Here is a 13638-nt window from a genome sequence, read left to right on the forward strand (position 1 = left end):
GAAATGCCAGTTTTCCCAGAAGCAAACAACGGCTCTGTACCTTAAGAGATGATCTAAAGACTTTCCTTGAAAAAACGACACTCTTATCAAAACTGCAAATGCACCCCTAACCCCTGATGCATTATGAAGTAGAGAACATCGCCTAGGCAGAAGTCGGGTTCAAAGAGCTGAGCTGGCATCTGATCAATCCTTGGAGACACTTGTAGTGACAGGAAGGAGCCTCGTACGTCAGAGGGAAGCACGAGGAAGCAGGTACAGCAGGCGAGACACTTCCCAGCACAGATGCAAAGAGACCCACCGGCTTCCACAGGTCAAGCACACACGCGTGGGCGTCACGCACACGCACACGCACACGCACACGGACAGGCCGCTGCTCCAGGGCGAGAACTAGAGACTGTAAGAAAAGGCAAGGTACCGGCCTAATTTTTAGACCATGATTCCAACAAACCACCATTTAAAAGACATTTTTCGAGGGAACTGGAAAAAAGTCAGTGAGACGGGCTGTTCAATGACGTAAAAGACTTGTGGTTAATTTCCTAGGTGTGATGATGGCCTTGTGGTTACCCAAGAAAAGGCTGTGTTCGTAGAGTGGCCTCGTGAGGTGGGGGGGTGACGCGGCACGCTTTCACAGATACGACGTCACTGGCTTTAAGATATGTCTGAAACGGAAGGCTAGGTGGTGAGAGGAACGGCAATTCCGACGAGGTTTAGCTCGGGGTGCGTGTCCCAACTGCCGTGTGTACGTGAAATTAAAAAACAATAGATTGAAAAATCCATTTAATGGCTCCTTCCCTTCCGCAAAACCCTTCCCATGTCCACAGAGCCCATGTGAACATGTCGGTGCCGGACTCAGAGTGCCGGCCGACAATCCGAAGCTCTCTGGGTGTCCATCGGCTGCACGGAGGACGAGCCACGATCACACCAAGGACACTGTTTTCTACATACCGCAGTGTGGCTCGCTCTCAAGTGACGTTTAAAAAAAAGTAAGTGGCAAAACAATATGCATTGTATGAACTCAGGCGTAGAGAAACGCAAACAAAACCTAAACTATCTATTGTTTTTCGTACATGTATTTGTATGTAAAACACAGAGAGCCATTTCTGGAAGGATCCGTCCCAAACACTTGACAGCGGAAGCAGGGCCTGACAGGGGCTGAACGCGTGGCTCTTGCTTTCTACCCCCCAATTTCCTGTCACTACTGAACTTTTTTCAGAGGAGGTATTCTTGTATCATGTAATTAAAATGCAGCCAAATAAAATAAATAAACGGAGGCAGGGAAAAAAAAAATCGGCGGGGAGTCCGGAGGGAGATGCGCACTTTGGCCTATCAGCAAAAGTCTGTCATTCCAAAAGGAAAAGCGTCAGCACTAAAGAAATGGGGTTGATGACATGGCCGGGTCCCCGTTAGCAGAATGGGGGAGGCTTTCGTCAGTGCTGAGGGGCGAGGCTGCCAGATCACTGGGTAATGACAGGGAAAGTCGAGGTGGCTGTGAAGGTCGCAGGCTCACAGGTGTGCCCTGCAATTTGTACTGTAATGAACTATTGCCTTACGAAACCCTGTGCCAGGCATTTAATTTGCAAGGGCGGATGACTGGCAGTTGACTTTGAAATTGCTCTGAAATTTACCCGCTGTGACCTGGACACACAGCAGCATGACCAGCGCTCGATTCGGAGAGAGCCGTGTGTGGAGGCCACCACGGGGGGGCAGGTTCGCTTTCTGCTGCAGGCGTCAGGGGCACCTGTGCGGACTCGCGGAGGAGGCCTGGGACCATCTCAGACTGGATTCTGGGCTTTTGTGGGTCCTGCGTGCAGAGGGCGTCATCCTCGACTGCGCCCATCCTTAGTTGGGGCAGGCGGGTGGGGCTCAGGGTCGAAGACAGGTCCCGTTCTCCATGGCGGTGACTCCCCCCTCCGGGCCATTTTTTTTCTAGGCGACTCTGGCTGTGGTGGGCTGTTTATCTGCTGGGGACAAGTAGGCCCTGGGCAGGCGTGGCAGAGGCCAGGGACAGGCTTTTCACTGCCCTGCAGGATATCGGGGTTTGAGGAAGGAGATCACCACTGCTGTCTGTCACCTCGGCTGGGGACCCACCACCTCCGTCACCTACTAACACACACACACCTCCTTTCTTTTGATTAAAGGATTAAGGAGACCCTAAGCTACTCCTATGGGCTCCTTTCTGTGGCCTGTGACATGAGAGGGAGGGGACACCGGATTCTGGAACGTTCCCCCGCGCACCAGCACAGGTTCCCGTAAGCCCTGACTCATGCTCACGTCCTTGATGACAGCACGCTGACAGGGCTGGGCCTGCCCTTGGCGCCTGGGTGTTTGCGTGCTCACGCACCCACGGGGGCCTCCGGCTCGTCACACGCCACACGCCACAGCCAGCATGTGAGGGGCCAGTTCGACCTTCTTGCAAATGCTCCTGATAGAACCCTAAATCCTCGGGGTCAGTAGACGCATTTTGCCACACCTTTTAAATGGTTTACATGCTTCAGGCCCAGCCACCTCTCGCTGTTAAAGCAAAGCCTCTTCCTTTTTATAGGATCCGACTCAGAACGAACATTCCCAAGCTCGCCCTCCCATGAAGCCACCCGGCAGGCGGGGCCTGAGACCGTGCCTCGTCACGAAGTGCCAGCGTCCATGCCAATCCACTCTCTAAGAAACGCCGGGCTACGTAAAGGGACTGTGAGCACAAGCTCAGAGCACAGATTTTTTAAAAAATCATCGAGAAACTTCCCAGCGTGGATGTCAGGTGGGGCCGGCACGCAGGGCTGTGCCGGGCGGCGTGACACACGGCTCCGCTGACCAAGTTCGCGGTGGGGACACGCGGCGTCTGAGCGCTCGTGGTCGGAGGGACCTGGCATGCTCGGGGCGCCGGGGGAAATGCTTTTCCTTGTTCCACGTGGGCAGCGGAAGTAGTGAAAAGCCTAAGTAAACTCTGGCCATTAGATAATGGGCCATTATGACTCTGGATGACTTCCTGAACAGCACTGAACAAACGGGTTGCTCATTTCCTGCCCGGAGAAGAGAGAAAGGTCGGGAGAGGGTCTTGTGCAGAGAACACGAGGACACAGTGGACGTGGGCAGACGAGCGACGGTGGGAGGGAGCGGACGACATCCATTCACCGCTCAGGAGGAAAAGCAGAAAAGCAGAGAAAAAATCCTGTTCTCTCATGGGCCGTCAAACCCCCGCATCCCACAGGGGTCACCGCCTCGGCCTGCCAGCTGCTGCCAAATCCACAGCCGTGGGGATGCTCGTCGTTCCCGGCCACCCCCAGCGGGCGCAGAAGCCGGACGGCCTCGGAGCGCTGGACCTGGTGACCGCGGGTCCCCGGGGGGCCACGAGCAACTGGGCGGGCAAGGGCTTAAAATGAATGAGGCAAAAGGACGGGCAGAAAGATGAAAGCATGAGAGAGAGAGAGAGGGGGCAGGGGGGAGGCGCCCTGCAGCTCGCAGTAAAACAGAAAACTCTGCTGTAGTTGGTTCCATTCCAAGATTCTGCCAGGAAAAGGCTGGCTTCAGAGCAGCCGCAGCTTCAGCTTTTCCCGTTTTTCCTTGAGATGTCTTCCCAGCGCGCCTTTTCCTCCAGGGAAGCGAAATAATCTCACTTGCCGCAGACTGTCCTACTTTTTTTCTATCTGTAAATCTTACAACCTGCAATTACTGATTTTAATATGTCAAGGAAGTTAGGGGTGGGACACCCATGACTCTCTACCCACCGGCCGTGCGAACCCGAGTGAATTATTCGGACTCTCTGAGCTTCACTGTCCTCAACCGCAAAACGGAGGTGTCAGCCGAGAAACTGAGACCATACGGAGCTTAGATCACCCCTAAGAATGGCTTGGCACGGGGCCTGGCACGCGGAAAGCCCCGGACGAACGGCAGCTACCATGAGACCGTCGTGATGGTTTTTAACTAAGGAGGAGGCATGAAGGAAGCGGAGGTGAGGAGAGGTGACATCCCGGCACAGGTCACGACGGTCACCGAACTTCGGGCGACGTGCGCGGTGGCTGACGTCGGGCGCTAAGCAGACACGAGCGCGATTTCTCCACCCGCCACCCTGCCTGCTGGGGCCACGAGGAACCTGTTCCCTTGTGTTTCGACTAGAAAGTGAGCGTTGTGAGAATTCAGAGACATGACGTGCAAATTGTGCCACTAGACAGAAGTCCGCCCCGCACGTCAACCAACCCCCGTCTCCCTGACACTCCGCTCATCTTCCGCAGCAGAATTTCACTCTCTTCACATTGCGTTTTGACCGAAGCTACATTCCTCAATGTCCAGGATTCTCGTCCAGTTACTTCGGAGGTGATTTTCAGAAAGGAGGAGAAAATCATTTGTCAAGCACCAGCTACGGACTTCCTTCTTCTCTTCCTTTAGAGAAAAGAATCGTCCCCAGGTCACAGAGAAGAAAACGGGCCTAGTACATCGAAGTCAGGGTCCGGGGGTCAAGGGTCACAGGCACACCTGCACTGAGAGCCGAGGCCTATCTGCCCGTGGGGCCCACCTCGGGGTTCGGGTGGGAAACGTGATTTTCCATCAGCCACGCCTCCATGAGCACAAGACACCTGTGAGGACGTTTTCATTCTAAGCGAGCTGACTGCTGTCCGCTCAGGCACCAGAAACTTTTGAAACTTCTAGCACTGACATCCTGCTGCTAAAAGACCACCGGACAGTGTAGGAAAATGGAGAAGACAATCCCTTCCTCGCGTGGCGCGTTCTAGAGAAAATGTGCTTCGTCGCAGTTATTTCTCTGTGTGCTAAAGATGACGGCCAGGCTGACCTCTGGAATTCAGAAAAGCAGCTGAACCGAGACGGTGAGGCCCCGCAAACAAACAAACAAACAAACAAACAAACAAACAAACACGACAAAACCACCGGCTTGTCAAAATCTTCTTCCCAGGGGCAGCCCTTCAAGCATTCGGAGACAACTACAGTATCCTCCTCTCGTTTTCTCTCAGAAAAACACGCCCCGGCCAGCTGGCCCTTCCCGTCGCACACACCTCTCCCGGGTGCGGCTCCAGACCCGGGCACTTCGGGTCAACACACGCCCGCCCGGCTTTCCAGCCCCCGCCCACCCCTCAGCGCAGCTCGACGCAAATGCGTGGCGGGCATGACTCGCGTGACTAGGTCATGTGGCAAATGGCGAAGGGATTTTGCAGATGTCGCCGAGATCCCGAATCAAAAGGGAGAGGGACACCTGGGGCGAGTCCGACTCGAACAGGTGCAAGCCGAGCCTTTCCTAGGAGTCGCTCTGCCGCGAAGAAGCAAACGGTCGTGCTGGGGACGAGCTCTGGGGACGGCGGGAGGAATGCGCCTCAGTCCTACAACCCCCAGGAACCGGATTCTGCCGGCGCCCCGGACGAGCCCGGAGGAGGACCGCGAGCCCGGGCGTGGAGACGGCGTGGCGACGCGTGCGCTGTTTTAATCCACGGCGTTTGTGGGACTGGTGACAACATCGGGGTCTGGGCCCTCACTCCCTCATGACCGACGAAACCAGCGATGGTCCACAGGAGCGTCCATGAAGCCGGCTTTCTTCCACCCTGTGTCTTAGAGGCTGACTTGGCCTTGACCTTGCTGTTAATAAATTCCTTACTGTCGCATTCATCACAGTCCGTGTTTCAGGATTACGATCTGGCCAACCTGTGTCTTCCAGCCTTTCCTCACTTCCTGTATTGAAACACCTGGGTACTTGCTGAACCCGGACACTCGTTTCCGGCATGACGACTTACTGACCCGCCTCAGTAACATAGAGCTGGTGGACTTCGTTCCACCAGACTTCTCGGTATATTTAAATAGTAATGACAGGCTGCCTTGTGTCCGTTCACATATATTTAAAACACAGATCTGATGAAGGAGTAGCAATTTGGGGGGAAGAGGAATCTTCGATTGTCATCAGCAGATCTACTTGGCTTAGAAGTGATTTAAAACTCAGGGTTTGTGTGTGTGTGTGTGTGTGTGTGTGTGTGTGTGTGTGTGTGTCTTTTTGTTATACTGCACACAGGTCCTCATGCCCCTGTAAGAGTGACCTACTGTGTGTCACTCTTTCTCATAATGCATTCACCAAAGACAGTGTCCAGCAGAGGGCTCTAGACCATGGCGACAGGCATCTATGACAGCCCTGGGCAGTGACAAGGGCTCAGGGGAGTGAGTCATGAGGAAAACCTACAGAAAACCCTCTACTGGAGTTCAAGGCTGACTGATCGTTTGCAGACCGAAGACGTGAACACGATGTTTTAAATGCATCTCAGAGATCATATGCTTCGGCTGTCCATGACACCGGCGACACTGCTACCATTCAGATCACTGACTTCCAGTCCCCAAGGAGGAGTGCAGCAATGACCATGCTGGGAGTTGAACCGTTCAGTCAGATATGCTCAAGTCCTAATCTCTGGTACCTGTGGCTCTGAATATATTTGGAAACTGGGTCTTTGAAGATGTAATCAAGTTAAAATGAGGTCATCCTGAATTAGACTGGGCCCTGACCCAATAATGAGTGTCCTAATAAGAGGGAAATTTGGACACAGACCTACAAAGTGAAAGCCATGTGAAGACACAGACACAGACACACATGGGAGAATGCCAAGTGAAGGCACAGGCAGAGATTGGAGTGATGCATCTACAAGGCCAGCAACACCAGAAGTGAGGAAGAAGCAAGAGAGGGTGCTCCTTTATAGAGTTCAGGAAGGCGGCCCTGCTGACACCTCGAATTTGGACTTCTGACCTCCAGAACCGTTGAAGAATGAATTCCTGTTGTCGTAAGCCATCCAGTTGTTATAATTTGTTACATCGGCTCTAGGTAACTAATACACTCTGATGGCCCCGAACCTCCCGCCCCCACCAGGCATCTTAGGAAGGGTTCAGAAAGAGGAGACTTCTGGAACAGCCTGGAAGAGTGGCCTGTGGCCTGCGTAGACTGGGGACTGACAGTCCATAAGAGAGATGACAATGCAAACGCTGGACAATAATCCTTCACGGAGCACATCCTCGTTTGAGGTTCTAGGGAAAAAAACAAGCCCAACGGGAGTGCTGTGGTCCTGCGCTCTCTCTCCTGGGCGGTTCTGTGTCTAAGCCATCTCTTTAGCCTTGGAGCCACCAGCTAAGTGTAAATAAACTGTTTCTACATAATTCTCCAAAAGGTGGTAAAGTCACAGGTAAGGGACAAAGGAAAAGAAAGGAAAACAAAGATCTTTTTGAAGGAAATATGAGAAAAATGCAGAAGGCAGAAGTGAGAAGAGGAGGATGGGGAATAATATGAGAAAACCCACCTGCTATAGACACGCAGGTGCAGGACCCACCCGCTACAGACACGCAGGTGCAAGGCCATCTCTCTGCTCACCGAGGTACCAGGAATGACCCTAGACCCTTTGCAATAGGTGACGTCGTGACAGTTTTCTAATCCGGGCTGTGCCGCTTTGTGACCAGCTTTGAACACCTTTGGGTTAATCACCCGTCCACTAATGGCTCAGCGTGGTGTTTCCACTGTGGGTCTCAACACAGCAGTGTGTTGTGAAATCATTTTAGTGGGCTGAGGACAGGCTAACAAAGACGACGGAGGAAAATAAATAGTCTAGAAAGAAAAGAAAATGGACGACCTCAGAGCGATACTGTAAACCTTCGTGCATAGCAATATGTATATCGCAAGATTCTTAAATGCTTTTCGTACTTTGGTCAGGTCAAACAGGTTTGAAAGCCACTGGAGTAAATATTATCTTGGAGCCTTTTCTGTGACAACTTTTTGTGAGTCTATGATTGGCTTAAAAATCCTTTATAGAGTCAAAAACGAAACACTAACGAATGATGCGGAGAGAGAAAACAAGGTTGCAGATTTTCCAAGTGAACTTCACTGCTGCAAACGATCTCTTCGTCCACACCCCTTTCAGCCATCACCAGGAGCTGTGCAGACGGCCGCTGCCCTCCTCGTTGGTGGGCGATTTAGTGATGGCCACTCACCGAGGGGAAGTATCGCTTTGCCATGGGGACCCCGAGGAGCCGGCATTCAGAGGCTGTTCCTGCCTCTGCACTGTAGTAGGCAGCTGAGGGCAGGCGAGCTCGGGTATTGTGGTTCAAGTTCACCACAGCACCGCTTCCCGAGGACCTGGCCTCTGTCGGGAGTCACCAACGCACACGAAGAAGGAAGCCGGATTCAGTTCCAACAAGACGGCTTTGTGCCGGCAGTGGATGGAACAGGCATGGCAGCGTCCCAGGAAAAAGATGCCCGTCCCGGTGCTCAGGCTCACGCTCTCCTCCTGCTCCTTGCCGTGGACGAGGCAGGAGACTGTCCCTGGAATCGAGTGCGCCGGGTACGTGTCCCTGGCCCACACTACGTCAAAAGATAACCTTTCCTCGGCTGCCAAGAGGCTGCGACTGATAAGCGCCCTGTTGATTGCGTCCACTCCCTACCTGCAGGGGGCTGGGCCAGAAGCATGTTTCAAAACGCTTTCGGTTCTAATCGATTAGCTGTGGCTTTACATGAAGAAAAACTCCACCTGTAAAACTATTGGACGGAAACGTGGCTTTTCGAGCGTTTAACACGCAGGGCTGACCTTTCATACTTTGACACACACCGTCTGCAGGGCGTGTTTCTAAGCGTGTAGCTATTAAGGGGTGAGGAGCTGAAAATCACCACCGGCACCCCAACTTCCAGATAACTATCCATGTCACTGGGTCACCCTTAGGTCATAGTGCAACGGGGAGGAATGTTGCACATTTGTCCCCACCAGTCCACGTTGCAGTGACTGGCACTTACTGAAAACAAAACAAAAAGGAGCACGAGCTCCTGACCGAGTTTTGAAATCAGATGAGGCAACTGGACGTCAGAGGCCAGACACGTAAACGTTGACCTAAACCTCACATTATGCAAATAGCAGCTCCAAATGGACCATACGTCTAAAACACGAAACTGTAGAACTCTGAGAAGATAAGACAAGAGAAAACCGTCAGGATTTAGACTTCGGTATCGAGTTCCTAGACGTGACACCGAAAGCGCAATCTATAAGAGAGAAAAAAAGCGGACGATCTGGACTTCACGATCAAAACCTTTTGTTCAGCAAAAGACTGTGTGTTCAAAGGGTTAAAAGACCAGCTACAGATGGGAGTAAATATTTGCACACCACATATGCGACGAGGGACGCATGGACGGAATACAGAAAGAACCCTCGCGGTGTATCAGTGCTCACTCTGGCCACAGCCTCGACGCTCCCGGCTCTGCTGGGCGGGGGCTGGGGCTGCTCCCTCAGCCACTGTGGGGCGTCTGTCCTTTTTCACTCCTGGGGTTTGACGGTGCCAGGTCAGTGATGAAAGCAAGCAGCACCTGCTCCTCTTGGGTAACATCTAAGGGGGCCCAGAAAGCTCCGCAATCAGGATAGTAATATTTAGTGCAACCTTGTTTAAAGAAAAAATAATAATACAGTCATGTGCATCTAAACCAAATCTGAAACTTCAATGCAGACAGGATCCAAGGCCTGTCTCCGGCGGAATCCTGGCACTAGGGGGAGGAAGGGCAATGGGAAGAACACAGCTTTGGGGGGGAAAATGTGCAATATACAAACTGAACATCTTTAGTTCATTTTTTTGAATCATTTTCCGCACCTAACCAGGTCTCTCCACCCTTCACCAGTCACTCTGCTTTTGGACCCTGTCTACCTTTGCCCTGCTCAGCCAAGCTTCAGAGCGTCTGCTTCCTTGTCTGCCTGTCACTGTCTCAATGTGGCGGTCCCTGCCCTGTCCCCACCTTGGTGATCTTCCTCACCTCTCCACCTGTCGCCCCACCCGTGGGTGCTTTTTCTACGCCCGGTCCTGGATGTTGGCGTCCAGTCTTCCACCTCAGTCTGTCCCTGCGTCATCCTGCACAGTCTCCCAGCTCAGCTGACTTCTCTGTGGAGAAGGCGCAGGTGACAGAGAGAGGCTCTGGGACCCAGAGTTCCAGTGTGGCCCACGGCTGCCCCCGCCTCTGTGCTGCTCCGCTGGAGAGAGGACCTCCACGGCGGTCACCTAACTTGACGGAAGTGGTCCCCAGACTGGTGGGCACATAGCAAAATGCTCTCCAGGTGTGGAAAGACACCAACAGTGTGTCAAGACAGGTCTCCTCGGGGTGCAGGATCACAGGGAGGAGGAAGCTTCTGGACGCTTCGTAGGATACTCTTCAGTAATGTGAAAAATAAAGTGAAAAAGGGTCTTTCAAAATGCACGTGGCACCTCGGGAGACGGTGGGGCGCCTCACGGGACAGCTGGAAAGGGAGACCGCTCTGGACTGCTGTGGGCCTTAAGGAAGATGCGGAGCATGGCGGGCAGGGTCCTCACTTGCCCTCACGCCCTTGGTCCCCTCAGCTGTCACCCTGCTTCTCTGCGTTCCCTTCCCCACATGCCACAGGCGACAGGACGTCCAGGGCCTGGACTGCATCGCGAAGGAGAGAAGGGTAAACACTCCAGCATTTCTAGAAAGCCATGTGGAACCTATCAGCCTATTCCAGACCGTGCCTCTGCCCAGGCGGGAGAGCCAGGCCACCGCGTACTTTACCCCACGAGAGCCAGCTTGGGCTCCCGCCCGCCTCCACCCCTCCACACCCACGGTGTCGTCGGCGGACTCCGATAGCGTCTGACTGATGAAACGTGACAACCGCGCGAAGCTTTGCTGGCCAAACACGGCGGAGCCGGATGGCGTCAGAGCCCAGGCTGCAGCCCCAGCCCAGGGGACAACGTCCAGCTCTCTGTTGCTGCCCTGGTTTAAAAGGAAAGCTGAAGCTGCATCTGGCAAAGCACCTGTCCAAGGTGTCTTTCACGAGCATGTCACCAACTCTAGCCCCAAGGGGTCTCTGTGGCCTCCCAGAAGTGTCCACTCTCCCAGAGGGACCTGAAGTCCCTGCTCTTGCCCTCCTTCCGGCTCCCAGGCAGGGCTGGAGCGGTCGCTCTGTACCCTGCCCTCGCCTGGGTTACCCTGGGTCAGGGCCACGCGGAAGCCGACATTCCTGTCCCTTAATTACATCGTAATCTCGCTGGACTATATAGGCTAGGAGCAAGGCAGGGCACGCCAAAGGGGGCACACACGCCCCAACGTGTATTTTCATCACTGCCAGAGTTAAAAAATACAGAAGACAAATTTTCACTTTCTGTGTAAACGACAAGACCAACATCAGAAAACGCAGCGCCCACAATGCACTGAGGCTTACGCGGTTCGAGTTCGGGTGTCTGCGTTGCCGCGGGTTCTAACCACCCGGTAACAGAATTTCATAGTCTTAACACGATCTGCTGAACAGCGGGTGCTGGGGGTCCTCTCTGACCAAGGGGCCAGCGTTCGCCGGGTTCCGAGCCCCGCGTTACGGCTCCTTACATCCATGCAACTTACGAGTCTTTCTTGAGTTTTAAGGATATCGAACATTTGTCTCCATTTCTCTTGATCTATCCAATTACAGGAATCATATTTCAATTCAGAATTTGAGCAAGGGATGCCACGCGAAAAAGTAATTCAAGCTCACAAACAGCTTGGGTTTGAATACACTTCCGGCTGATGAAATAACGCTAACGGAACGTCACGATAAACAGTTTTAAGTTTCATCAACCTTAAAGGAGATGTTTTCATATCAAATGTCCCCTTTGTCACCGATTACTGATGTGTAAGCGCTAGGCTGGCTGGACAAGTGGGCAAGGACAATCAACCGAAGTAATAAACAGGCTTGGACATCTCCAGTCGAATGGAAATCATCCTGCAATGTGCTCATTTGTCTTTTTTTTTTAAGGCACAGTTTTGCATTACTGCCGTCCCGCTGAAAGCCAAGCCCATCTAATTTAAGGGTCTTTTTCAGCTCAGCAAATTCTGATCTGGAGAGTTGATTTGCATGGATTTTTGTACGATCCTATTTACAAACCAACTGAAAGAAAGAAAGCGTTCCAGCCCCAGAGTACATCGTGCAGCCCGGAGCGTGCCAGGGAAGACAGCGCTGTGCCGGGACACGCATACCCTGATTATGTGTCCTCACTGCTGCGGCCGCTCTGCCTGCTGCAGGGTCCGCGTCGGAGGGACCTGAGCTCCAGGCGGCCCACGGTCATCGGGTCCAAGAAGATGTGTCCCCAAGATCTGGGAGGGACATGGCTGCGTATCCGCTGGGATGTGAGTGTGACCAGATCTGAGGAAAGCTTCGGATTGACTGATCTGTTCCGAAATACATGTTTTTGTTTGTTTGTTTGCGTGTTTGTTTGTGTTATTGTTGTTGCTAGGTCTGAAACCCCACATCAACCGTTGCGCGTATAAAAACCTGAAGACAAGGACTTCTGTCTTCACGTGTGCAGCTCCCTCGACAAAATGACCCCCACAGGAAGGGCCAGAGCAGGATGACCCCGGCTGCAGGTCCGAGGGGCTGGGGGCTTCGATCATCCTAAGAGGAGGATGAGGTGCAGAGGCGACCGAAGCCCAGGTTGTCACGGACGGTGTCCTCTGGTTGGCGACGTTATTGAACACACCAGTTTCTTTTCACTCTGCCTCTACTGTGTCCATTTGCTCCTAGCCCTAGAGGGCTGCAGGCCACAAGCACGTGACCCTGCTCTGACAGCTCGATGCTGCTTCCAGCTACCTATTTACTTGGCCTTCTATTCAGCCACTTACAAAAATGTTCCTTAAAAGTTTTAAGAGGGCGGACGTGGTTCCATAGCGCAGCGGTGAGCCCATCTGCTTTACACGCAGAAGGTCCTGGGTTCACACCCCAGGGGACCCACGGTCCATGGTCGACGGCCACACCACCCTGAACAAGCCCGACGTCTGATCTTGGAAGCTAAGCAGGGTCGGACCTGGTCAGTACTTGGATGGGAGACCACCTAGGAAGACCAGGTGCTGTAGGCATAAATAATAATAATAAGTAAATAAATTAAAAAGAGGGTAACGAAGTTATTTTGCTAGTAGCGTGACATGTTTTCTTGACGTTTTTTGTATCAATTTTCCATTAATGTGACTGTTTTCGTAGGAGCCTGCACCGAAGATGTCTAAAGTAGATTTCTAAAATACCTTACAATCTCAAGGGTCAAATTCTGGATGAAAAATGTTCTTTGTTGAAATAGCTTTCCAAAGAAAACTCTTTATTTAGTAATTAGAATGATAGGTGAGCCATCGAGCCCTCAGCCACCTCAAGAAAAAAGAATCGTGATGCCGCCATCTAATCGGCTTCCAAATTATGATCACGAATTTCTTTCGACTTCCGTGACCAGGTCAGTTTGTGGTAGCAGTAGTTTATGATAACAAAATACGCATTCCTAAATATTAGATATTCTTTATCAATACCATACATCCTAGGTAAAAGCATCGGGCATTTGGGAAACAGGCAAGATGATGTTTAAAATGATGAGATATTTTTAAACCGTCTATCTTAGTCTCAGAAATAATTCTGCAGAGACTTTTAGTGAGCTCTCACATTGAGTGAAGGACTGTGAGGTCATTTCTTACACTTTCTGTTTCTATCTTGTATACACTAACCGGATGAGGGCTGTGAGCCAGGGCTCTATCTGATGACATGGTGCCTGCCGACCTCCAGGTCTAATCTGGAGACAGCCAGGGTGTGAATGTAGCAAGACTACAAAATCACGAAGCCACGGATCGGCCAGGAGGGGAATCAAAATGGGATCTCCTAGCGAACGTGTGGTCCTCCCAGAAGTTTA

The 13638-nt window shown here is 52.3% G+C and overlaps 1 protein-coding gene and 1 pseudogene across 1 annotated transcript in view; one reads left to right on the forward strand and one right to left on the reverse strand.

Annotated features, from left to right (window-relative positions):
* EGFR (epidermal growth factor receptor) overlaps positions 1 to 13638 on the reverse strand; it is a 168861-nt gene that overhangs the window by 106606 nt on the left and 48617 nt on the right. The gene's annotated exons all lie outside the window — the stretch shown is intronic.
* LOC120602604 (uncharacterized) lies at positions 12714 to 12829 on the forward strand (annotated as a pseudogene).

Source organism: Pteropus medius, unplaced genomic scaffold (genome assembly GCF_902729225.1).
Source record: "Pteropus medius unplaced genomic scaffold, Ma_sr-lr_union100, whole genome shotgun sequence".
Classification (NCBI taxonomy): domain Eukaryota; kingdom Metazoa; phylum Chordata; class Mammalia; order Chiroptera; family Pteropodidae; genus Pteropus; species Pteropus medius.